The sequence below is a fragment of the Chelmon rostratus genome, chromosome 20 (genome assembly GCF_017976325.1).
Source record: "Chelmon rostratus isolate fCheRos1 chromosome 20, fCheRos1.pri, whole genome shotgun sequence".
Classification (NCBI taxonomy): domain Eukaryota; kingdom Metazoa; phylum Chordata; class Actinopteri; order Chaetodontiformes; family Chaetodontidae; genus Chelmon; species Chelmon rostratus.
Window position 1 is genome coordinate 8964321 of NC_055677.1, and position 12312 is coordinate 8976632.

General features: G+C 43.4%; 1 protein-coding gene across 10 annotated transcripts in view; it reads left to right on the plus strand.

Annotated features, from left to right (window-relative positions):
* The window catches only part of si:ch211-285f17.1 (sickle tail protein homolog), a 108359-nt gene that overhangs the window by 34054 nt on the left and 61993 nt on the right, over window positions 1-12312 (plus strand). The window contains exon 1 of one of the 10 annotated variants that reach the window (XM_041961992.1): window positions 8085-8196. The exons of the other annotated variants lie outside the window; for them this stretch is intronic. The gene's annotated coding sequence lies outside the window, so the exon portion shown is untranslated. Of the gene's footprint in view, window positions 1-8084; window positions 8197-12312 lie in introns of those variants that run through there. 10 annotated transcript variants of the gene reach the window in all.

A 12312-nucleotide genomic window follows, 5' to 3' on the forward strand; every position in this document is an offset into this window, starting at 1 on the left:
ATGGAGGTTCCCGGGTGACGACGGCTTCACTGCGTGGACGTGCGTCTGTCCCTGCAGGCTGGTTGTACTCAAAGAACAGATGCTGAGCTGCTGGGCCTCGGTGATGGCACTGACCTGTGCAGCTCCCTGCATACTGTCTGTCCAAACCCCACACTGGTTAACTTAATTCCCTCCTCGAGGCCACAAACGGATTATCTGCAGCCCTTTCTCTCTCTTAACTTCCTCTCCTGTCTCGAACTAAAAGCTTGGCTCAAACAACATGCAGTTAAAACACATTATTTCATTATGAGAAACTACAAGTTGATGAATTCTGCATTTGCTGTGTGACAACATTGTTTTGTGTCTTGCTGTAATTACAGCGTTACTGTAAGTGTTCTTCATCTTAATTTACTTAATTTACCCCTCCCTGCTTATTACTAGAAGCACTTTAGAATAAGTCAGGTTGATTTAACTAAATATTGCTGGAAATAATTTGGCAATTAATGAGGAAGTGTAATTTGGTCATAAAACAGTCTGATAATTAAATTACAGAGACGGGAGTGAAATTACTGAGTCATGTCAGCATGCTAAAAGCAGTATGACTCCTGTTTTGTGAGTTTATGTAATTCCACAGATTTATTTGCAGATGTATAGATGGCCTCATGCTGTGACCATATGCAGCCGCCGAAATGCTGCAGATGTAATGAGTAAGTTGTCCAAACTCATTTTTTCTCTCTTTACTCCCCCCCATCTCTTGTTCTCTTTATGCTCTCGGAGACAGAATTGTAATTGTCATCGGGGCCAAATGTTTCTCTGCGCTGCATATTTCATAACACATTTGTTTGTTGTTTGTGTGATCCCCTGAAATCCTCTGACAGGCAAACGGGGAGCGTCTCTTGTATCAATGGAAAGCCAAGGAGGGTGTGCAAAGTTGCTGATTGAGGCCCACAGTGCGACAGCTGGCAGTTAATGTGATGTGCAACCAGCAATCATCAATTATTCATTGTTGAAACATTTTCCAGAGCAGCAATGAAGTGTGCTTTTATCGATAATAATGATAATATTTTGAATAATAAATATTTTGTAAAGCAGATGCAGCAAGCTATACAACTCTTGCCTTTGGAGAGAACATATTTGTTCATTTTTCTTTCTTTTCTGCTAAATATTGCAGCCTCATTATTCTCGGCCATTCTAAATGCATTATATTAAGATCGATAATTCTTATATTGCGCCAGATGGCACTGAAGTGCACTTACGAGCCAAACACAATTAAGCTAAATGCTTTATATTACTCTATAAACCTGATAGAGAATCACATTTCTGTGACAACAAAAAACATGTATTTACAGTTATTGTTTGCTGGGCTGCACTCGCAATAATTTGAAAGTGTTACGTAAAAGCGGAGGAGGGATGGAGTGACGGACAGATGTGGAACCAGGTGGGAGAGGAGAAGAGCCTGACCTGACAGGTTCGCCGCCTAAACCAGCTGCCGACCCGGCATTTCTGTCAGCCAGTTCACACACGCTCACTGTCTAGGGGCTATTGACACTAGAAATTGTCCTATAATGCGCTATAGTCTTCAAACACTGAGTTGTGATTGGAAGCATGAAAAGCTTGAATGCCAAAGTGCATAGAGGGCATGTCTGTGTTCAAAACAATACCAGAGCCCAGCTGCTAGAGATGAGATTCTTGTGGATTTAAGGCTTCAGTGTTATTACAAAAAAGATAAATGGGGTCAAAAACAATCCGTGTGTTCCAGTTTTGCATCACTGTCTATTCGTACTTTGACCTAACCGGTCTAGTGTCATTTTAGCTCCCTTATTCGAAATTGTTAAAAAAAAAATTGCACCGCAGCCTCTCGAACTCTGGGGTCTAAGATTTTGTGATGCCCACTTCAGGCTGGCTTCCAAAAAAAACCCCCATATTAAAATGCCCACCTTTGCCCAGGAAATAAACATGTTTACAGCCTGGTATCTGTAGATAATCTCCTCATGACAACTGTAAGAGGGATGAATTTTTATATAATCCACCTGTGTAAATTATAAGAAGCCTTAAAGTTGTGCATAATTATGGGCATGACCACTTTAACAGCTAGCTGCTAGGTTTCAACATCTGGGCTTAATTCGGCCCACCTCATCTCCACCCACGCTCCACCTCTTTGCGCATTTTCGGATTAGCCAGGAGTTTGGTGGTCTCGGGCAATGCCACAGTGGCTCTTGAGAAAACACATGGTGACGTCACGGAGACTATGTCCATGTTTTATAAAGTCTATGTTGCGGTACCAGTAAAATCATGCAGTATCAAGAACCGAGCAATTTGCTCTGGTCAAGAAACCTTCAACAGGCCTTTGTGAACTTGCTAGCTACGATCGAATGCCAGTGGGTTTATGTTATCAGAGAGCACCATAAAGACTCAGCCAGTGAACCAATGATGAGCTGAAAGCTGCAAAAAAAAAGCTGCAGAGCTGTGTTTATTGGCAGGACTTGCTACTTTTTCACATTATGAGGCATTTGACAGAGTGTGCATGTGTTGCATTTGTAATAGTTTGTTAAATTAAATCACTGCTTCAGTTGGCAGATCCCACGATGCCCATGGCGATCCTTTCTTAAAATATTCCATGCTCTTATATGGCTGTAAAAAAAAAATGCATTAATGTAACACCCATTGTCCGTGTCACAGGATATAAGAGTTGTTTTAGTTCAACCAATTCATGCAACTCTAAAAAAAATCAGGTATAAGTTTATATAAATGTTGGCATGATGTAGATTTAGCATGATATCAACCAGAAACAAGAGGGAGGTGGACACATTTCTGTCATGACACTTACCCATAATGCAATGTTTGAAGCTGTAGGCTGTGAAACATGAAGATAGTTCTCATTGTGTTGGTTGTAGGGATGCAATATAAAGGCATTTTCTCTGCATTGTTCTTTCTGCTTTACTCAAGGGCAGCCTGACAGGAGCTGCTGACTGAGAGAAGCACTTTTCTGATTTACTTTCGTAAAATATTGCTGCTCAGTCTGAGATTCAGACCTGTGATCTTCAGATCACAAGCCCCGCTTTTCAAACATTTAGGCAGCCTAGCGGGCTCTGAAGCTGGCGCTCAGCCTCTGCTTTGTTAATCTCTGATAGCTTTGTTCACCCAGTCTTTGGCCGTCATGTTCTTCGCCTTACATGTCGGAGATTTCCCGACTTGAAGGCTGATCGGCACTGAGCAGCCGTCACTGCGGGATGATGCGCTCACGTTCTCTCTAGGATGTAATCTGTCTACCCGCATCTTCACGGAGGCTGCATTTGTATTCAGGCATGTGAGTGCGCCCACCCAGAGACGGAGAGACTAACAGGCAGACACACAGGAACACAGTCATGTGACCCTGCTGACCCTCTGTGCTATGTTCTCTGCATGAGTTACTGTATGTCTCATTGTTCCTTTCTGTCAGTCTTCCAGCGGGCCACAGGACAATCAGTCTGGCCTCATAGTGCCACATTCACTTCTCCAACCCGGGCCTGATCTCACACCTCTCACTTCACATTCTCATTACTTCAGGCTGTTATTAATTTATTTAATCAATAGCTATTTAACTTCTCCTCCTCAGAAATCCATAATGGCAGGCAGATTCACCAAGCTGCTACATCAAGTTATGAGCGTGAGTTGTGGTGTCTCTGCAGACTCAGATGGGTTAAATACAGGCTGTAACACTCAATGTTGTGTATTATTATTTGCGCTGGTTCATCTTCAGACAGCCATTAACCTGAGTAAGATTTGTCTACATGCACTTCTGGAGCGTTTCGACGCTGACTCATACTGGACCAGTGGCTCCATTGTTGCCATCGGCTAAACTCTCCAGCCGCCATGCTGAAGATTATGAAACTGGCTTTAAAATAGAGAGCAGCAGCTCGCCAGGGCTTTGGATGATTTGAGGCTAAATATATGTAAAAGGCAGCTTGGTCCACGGGCTAGAGTGGGATCTGGGTGGATGGCAGCCAAGGCCTTTGGTGCCTCCTTTTTTTCTTTTTCGTATCAGTTTGGTAGAAAGATGCCCTACAAACCAAAACCTAATGTGAGCCAGCACGTCACTGACTCTGAGGTTCAGGGTATTGAAGTGAAAATGACGCTGCAGTGATCCCTTTGACTGTTAGACCTGTGTAGTTTTTCAGGTTATTGTAAATACACATACAAACTCAGAAGATGTCAATTATAAATGGTTTTTCACACAATATAATGTTGATTTAATTGGTTATTTATTTTTCATGTGTGTATTGATGTATTTGTCAAAATTATACAGATAAAGAATGATATAGCAATAGTGTTATAATAAAAATATAACAACAGAAAATATTAAACATGCATCTATTGTTTGTATTTTATATTTACAACTTATATTTCTTTGCATTTATCAGTGACGGTTTTATTAACAATAACTGCTCTAAGTTGTTTTACACCTGCAACAAACTCCATCCACTTATGAAGGCCATGACATGCAGGTGAAAGGTCTGGAAAATATCTAGTTAGTGGACCTTTGCATTGGTGTATTTTTAACACATGTATAAATAGTTTTAAACCCTCCTGTGAATGATTAATACATGTGTATAAAAGGTGCATAAATGCGTTGTTTGGACGTATTATGTTATATTGGATGTTATACTATATCATTCATTAACTGTTTCTGCACTAATAACAATGCTTCAGTCATTCTTGCTGACAAATATATAAACTAAAACAGTAAAATCTGCATTTATCTGGTCTCACTCTATGTACTGACAATAAATGCTAAATGGGGGATGGAAGTAAAGAAAAAAAGGAGCCAGTTTTCAGATGTGAAGTTGTTAGCATTTTTTTTTCAGTGTTTGATACCCAGCAAACATGAGTGCACCAGTAAAACTGCATAAAATCGTAAACTTGCTCCGAACACATCATCTTCCTCTTATCTCTTCCTCAGTTATCTTAGTGATAACTGCTGAATCTTAATGCCTCTTTCAGCAGCACATCGCTCGTAGCCTTGTTCAGCACATCCAGCGACAATGCAGCAGTTGGATTAAAGTGGCTGCATGACAAGCTGTCATGTTGGTATGATATGACTTATCTTTACCGCATTTCACATATGTGCCTGGCAGTAGTTTTTTTCCCCCAGCCTTTTTAAAATGTTACTTTATTTTTTAGCTGTCTTTGACACCATGAAGCCACTGAATCTGCTGTTACTGGAAGCAAAGTGCCTGTCATTTTCACTCTCAAGTATAGTCAGACTCAAGTCATATTATACAGTCTCTTCCAAGACGCACAGGTGGCTCATTCACTGTGCTTTCTGCAGGATCGGCGCCTCGGCGGCAGACTGGCACAGGTCGAGGCTCCAAACTGAATGGCTTCAGGTGTAATCCTCACCTGCTCCCTCACTGTTAAATCCCAAATGTTTTGATTTATTTTGTCTCCCCTCTCCATTTGTTTGGGTCTCTTTTCAGCAATGGAGGGATTTAGCGCTGAGGGATTAGTCGAAGTGGGTTCTGTTTATACCCTTCATGCAGGAAGAAAGTGATGTCAAGGCGCATCCTCTGATGCATGGCATCATGAGTCCAACGCGCATTCATGAGCACATGCACATAGTTTCACATAAACTTATTGCCCTGTGTGCAGTTCATTGCACCTGCCTCCTGTTATCTGCTCCATTGATGACTCTTTGCTGCGACTCAACATTCTTTATTACGCGATAAAAGCAGCAGAAGAAGTAGATGCTGGCGCACAAAACCGCCATGCTGACACACCTGAGCCGCAGAGGGAGTGACAGCACATTTTCTTTTTTCATGTCGGTGCTGTTTTGTAGTAACTGCTGCTTTGAAGTTCGGTTGGGGGGGGGGGGTTGCGCATCTGAGCCCTTAAACAATGGGCCGCAGCGGTGAATGTCCACATAGTGTCTGTCATTGTGGGGTTTTCTGTGCTTGTGTGCACAAGGGGAGGGAGCGGCCTCCCCCGCTCCGACACATGGTGCCCAGACTAAACAACAAGATGAATGTTTCCTGAATCCAACCTGGCACGGAGGCGCCCCAGTCTGCCCGTGTGGCTTCATGGACTAACTGAATGAATCACATTCAGGGCACAAGAACGGACAGGTTATGGCAGAGAAGAGAGGAAGAACGGAGTAGAAGCCAGAAGAGAGAGGTTTAGTTTGTTTATTTCATGTTTGGATAGCATCCATTTAAGAATAACTACAGTTTATTACAAATTGGGTCTTATTTTCATGGTTTGGACCATCATCTTTATCTGTAATAGTAGTATTGTGCTCACTAAGTTGATGGTTGAGTGCTTGGAATGCAGCATTGTTGCTAAAAAGAAGCGAGACGGGCCAAGATACAGAAGTACTCAGACTGTTGTACAGGCTGTAAAGCTGCACTCCACTGATTTTACACGTCAAGAACGACTCAGCCTGTGAAAACAGCTTTATAATGTCGTCTGTGGCTCTGGAGGAAGAGCTCTGAAGTGAGAGCTCTACAGTCAGTAAGAATAACCCTGATGATGTCATTAGGGTTATTCTTAGAGAGATAACCCTGATGATCATCAGGGTTATCTTGAATAGAGCTTGAAGACAACAAATTTATCGTAGAAAGCCTGCATTACAAACTGGCTGTGTGGTTGAAAGAGGGTGTTTATCAGGAATGGAAGGTCTAACAGTGTTGCCTCAAGTTGCATTATGGGAAGTGTAGTATCCAGTGTTTTGGATTTACTCCTACTAAAAGTCAGGGTACGATTGGTTAGATTTTGAGCATTTTTTTTGTAGTCTGTTGATCCCCCAACGTTCTCAAAGTGAAATAAGAAATTGGAGTGCCCCTGTTACAAATTTCTAGATTAGCCAAACTGGTTTGGAAGAGAAAAAGTAGGTGAACAATGAAATAATTACTCAAACTTTAAACATCCATTGGATACTGTTGACCTATCAAATTTACTGCACTTGTGCGTCCAGTTTTTGTTTGCCTTCAGGGATTATTTCCAACATTTTGGCTGCTGTCAGGTTTGGTTTTAAGTGGTTCAGATTGTCCTGTTGTACCTTGTTACCCTCATATTTCCTTTGGTGAACACAGTATTATCATAACCAAACAATCAAAAAAGCCCAAATTGTAATGAACTACTTTAAGCCTGTGACTGTCTGCACCTCCAGACGAGGTGTTAGCATTTTCATCCACTGCACCTAAATTCCAAACATGTTTTTTTGCTTCCGGAAACTTCATGTTGAAAGTAAAACACGTGTTTCAAGTTACACCACCTGAATGTCCTCACTTCGGCCTGAACCCCTCCACAGCCCACAAGGTGTTACCGTCATGCGATGATGGAACTGTTAACAACACCAAACAAAAGCTCTGTGTGCTGCTGTCAACCTGTCTCCTCCCACACGTCACCTTTCACCTCGCTCCCCTGCATCCCCCCCCGCCTCACACCTCCGCCCTCTTTATTTCACCCTAAAGCCTGGAAAGAGCTGGCCTGGCTGCTTTGGCTGGCTTAGTGAGAGAGCGAATTAGAGGCTGGGGCTTTGGGAGAAGGGGTTGAGGTATGGTGGTGAAAAGTTTTGGCAAGCTATGGGAAAGGCGCCTTGTTTTGGAGACAGAACTCTGAGGCTCTCTGGGGGCTACGATGGGCTGAGCCTCAGTGCGGTTTGTAACAACAAGCTGCTGGATTTGGAGAGAAAGTTCCAGACACACCCCCAACCCTTACTCAACTCAACCCCCCTTTTCCTCATGCCTGGAAAAGTCTAAGACACTCGAGCAGGAAGCCCCCTCCATGTGTTTTTCTTCAGCTCAGCAGCCTTGCTCCCATCCTCTGTCTCCAGCTTGTAGCTTGCTCCTTCCTTGCTCTTCTGCTTTTGATTGAGGAGAGCCAGACTTTGGGTCGTGGTCAAGAGAGAACACACACACATACACACACACACAGACGTCTACATGTGACAAGCCCCCGCCAAACAATGGCTGAGGGAGAGGAGGGGGCAGCGGCAGTTCCTTGGATGGCCTGATTGGAGCATACACAGCAGCCCAGGAAGTGCTGAAGTAAGAGAGAGAGAGAGGGGGAGGGAGGGAGGGAGAGCAGGGGAAGGGTGCAGATCTGCCGGGAGAGAGCAAAAAGTTTGGGACTGCGACGGCGTTAGCGACGGTCTGTTGGTTAGTTTGTGTCACTCCGGTGGTGTCCGAGACTTTTCTTCCTGTCAGGACATACTGTGTTGCAGAGAGCCAGAAAACAAAGGTGAGTAGCTGCATCTAATACAAGGACACACACACACACACACACACACACACACACACACACACACACTCTCACACACAGATGTGAACCCAGAAATGCACAGATGCTCAGTCACATACATGTGAGCACAAACACCCATTCCCTTCTGTGTCTCTTCCCTCCCTTGATTCAAACTGATGTGTTCTGAGGCAAATATTCTTGCATGACTTGAGAGAGTGGCTTGTTGTTATTATTGCACGCAATGTCATTTTAAATTCCAGAGGGTTTTTGGATGGTATTCAGCGCAGCGTTCTTTATGTGTGCGCTGTTTGACGATGGTTTCCCCTGGCTCTGAAAGCTGCTTGTTTTGCATAGCTGTTTTTGTGGTGCCTTGAACTGCAGCCAGCCATTCAGCGTGAAAAGGGGACCATCTAATGTGTGTGTGGCTGTGTCTAATTAAGCTAATGGGGGAGATGAGTGGTGCGGGTCAGACCATGAGAGGCTGAACTTGAAAGCACCACGGTCACTTTCGCAAAACACAGTCCCCGCACAAACTATCTGTTGTAATCGCCGCAGATTCACTAGATCACAGAGGAATCATACCTGCAGATGAAAGCAGCTGATGGGAGATCAGATTTAGCCATGTATAGCGCTGTTTGCTCCCTGGATCAAATGGATTGCTAAATTTTCCCACCGGGGAGATGCTGCATTCCTCCTCTCTAAGTGAACATCAGTTTGCAACTTCAAAGACACTGTGATACTCGCATGTCACATGGACTCATAGGCAGAGCAGTACACTGTAGCAAACAGTGACCTCTTTCCATCTGAGAGCTACGCCTGTTAGTGACTACTGTTTCACTCGTTTGTCACCACGCTGCAAATAAAGTAGCATTTTAAGTATTTTGCTGTCTTAACAAGCCTATTTTCCTGTCTGGATCTCTCGCACAGCGCTGGAACTTTTTCCACTGTTGAGTAGATTCACATCTGGAGAAAACCGGCCTGCCCAAGCGCAAGCAAATGGAAAAATAAATGTAAAAAAAAAAAAAAAAAAAAGTTAATTTCACATGTGTTTGATATGAATGTCAAACTTAGTTTAAAATGTCTTCTTATATCAGCATAAAATGAGCAAAAATCCAGAAAAAAACAAATAAATAATCAGCAAAAGCAGCAGTCTATCAGAAAAACTTATAATACACATTTCCTTGTTAAATTTGTTCTTTTTAGCAGCCAACTAATCACCCATTTTTTGGCTTCAGCATGTTTTTTTGTGTGTGTGTTCTGGACACATGCAGGTATGCATTGTCTCAGTAACCCTTCTTTGTACCAGCGAGGTGCTCGGTGATGGGTGTGATTTGCGGTGTCTCTTTCAGCGATGAGTGTATCAACTTTGGTTCCCCCGCTGGGAGGGAAGGTAAACAGGTCGGAGAGGAGCGCCTCATCTGAAAGACAAACGAGCTCGCACCCTTGCACCCCTTCCAGAGCCCCTGAACCTCATCCTTCATCACTCGCTCTGGCTCTGCGACAGCGCTAGACTGTCTCTCACGAGTTTCTCTCTGTGCTATGCTGATGTAGCAAGTTGTCAATTCTCTCACAAGACCAGAGGAAGCTGTTATTAACTGGAAGGCATTGCTTCGGCTGCCAGTTTGATTCAGCCAAGCTATTTGTCTAAGTGCTAGCATATGAGGCGCTGTGATTTTGGCAGTGTTTTTTTTTTTTTTTTTACAAGCAAAGGCACACAGTAGCTCCTGACCATATGTCTCCATTTGTCTGATATCATTACGGGACGCCCAGGTTACGTCTTGACCGCTCGATTACCTGGCTGGACTGCTCTCTTGCGTCAGTATCCAGACACATCAGATCATGTCTGGATCTGAGCAGGAAAACCAAGAACTAACCCGGGCCATATGTAGGAGCTGATGCAAATCTGGAGCAGCGGAGTTTGATGGCTGCCACGGGACATCGAGCTCGGTGGAAACGCACCTGGGCCGGTGGCATGTGGCCGGGGGCGAGGCCTGGCCAGGTGTTTCTCCTGCGAGCCGTCTGCACTGTCATCCCTCATTGGGCCCCGAGCCAACTCGCGCCACGTCTCATTGAGCTTCAGGGTTTGATCAAACCTCATTACAGAGCTTTCATTTCAGCTCCCATTTGTGGTTGAGTTATGGATATGAAAAGAATTCCCACCGAATGAAGCTCCCCAAAGTGCATTTCCTTTTGGGTTGTGAAAGGGAGAGAAAATGCTGTTAATGCATGTTTTGCTTGGGACTTGAAACAATGTCAAAGGGGCAGAGTACAAATTACACCAACAAATGTTAAATTTAGACCACATTATCAACTGGTTTTGTATTTTGGAAGGACGTTCCAGTGAAAGCCTTTCAGTTGAGTGTGTGAATTATTCAGAGCAACAGTGGACACAGATTCTGGAAAGATATTTTTTATGCGTCTGTGCCAGAGACGGCCGTGGCCGGAGGCATTATGTTTCCAGGTTGTCTTCCCGTCCCGTTCTTGTGAACGTGATATCTCAGGAACACCTTGAGGGAACGTCTTCACGTGTGGCACAAGTGTCCACTCGGACTCAAGGATGAACTGATTTTGATGGCCTGTGACCTCACAAAACACGTTTTCAGGCCATAACTCGAGAAGTCAAACGCTAATTGTGACAACATTTAACTCAAACGTCTCACAGGATAAAATGATGAAGTAATGACATCTTCTATCCAGAAAAATAGCCTCTAAGTGAAGACAGCCTGTTTCTCACTGGAAGTTATTCAGTACAATAATTCACTGTACATTTAATGCCTTTTATTTAATTCCTTCCCTACATTTATTATATGAGTCTGGACAGACATGGATGGAAACTGCTACGTGACTGGTTGGCGGACGCATACAGCCACTAGGTGGTAATTCTAGCTACATGTCATTGCAGTGATGATAAGTGGAACCTGTAGTAAGAGGTTTTTCTGTGTCAATAATGAATCTACAAGATAAAAGTTGTTTGTCATTTGGGTGAACTGACCCTTTAAAGCAAAGCCAGCCAAGCTACTTCCTTCGCAGGGTCATCTCGCAGCTTTTTGGGACAGTAAGGCATCCACTGCTGGTATCGTTTTAACAGATTTGCTCAGTAAGCTTGAAGATTTTGTCTGAGGCATAATTATATTCTCAATTAGCTGCAAATATTTGATCTCTGTGAAGATTTTCAGCTTAGACCAGAAGCTGTGCTTATGGTCAAAACAAGTTCAGTCTGATAGAGGTGCGGATGATTGCCAGGCGTAATCAGACAAAATCTCCATCACATTAATTGACTTCTAGTCGTCGTAAATTGACCTCGTTTGAGCCAAATAATTTTCCGTGGAACAGTTGAAGAAGCTCTTTAAAAATCTTCTATTTCTGCAGTGACGGTAAGAAGGTACAGTATTTAACACCTCATCTTCTCCACCTTTATAGGAGCAGAAGATAAGCCATTTCTACTGCACGCATAGACTTTCTGCTTTCCTCCTGGATGCAAGGGAAATGACTTTCTGTCAACAATCGAATGGCAAGAAATGTGACAAACCAGCAGAAAATGATTAAATAAGGCAGTGACTCACTAATAAATAATGATTCATCAGTGTCAGACTCCTCAGTTTTCCCTCTTTCTCATTCCCTTTTTATTGTATATTAGTCTGAATGGAAGAGCAGGAAATCTAAAGCAGAACAGAGCAACTTTTGCTTTGAAGCAACATCTCAGGGTGCAGAAAAAAAGTTCTAAAAAACGGATACACACGATGGTGTTGCTGTCTTTTGTTGTTGTGCTGCAGGCTTATGTGAGACCTCAGCATTTTCTGGAGTCGTCGCTGTGGGCTTTGCTGTGACAAGGATTATCCACAGAGGGAAATCATGCTTCCTGTTGTGATGCTGGTGGAGCTGAATGGAAAATTTGCCAAGACATAAAATTAGATTTTTTTTTCTGGGCCCTTGCTGCAGAGAGCATGTTGGAAAAGTTAAGTTACGAACGGGTGGGGCCACGGTGAGAGCACCACCGTAAAACATCTGGTGATTGGTCATAAAATTGTTGTTTAACTCAGGAATGCCGTATTTTGATGACATAGAAGTTGAAAATCATCTTTCTCCTTACTTTTTATTCCCTGGTGACGTCCACAC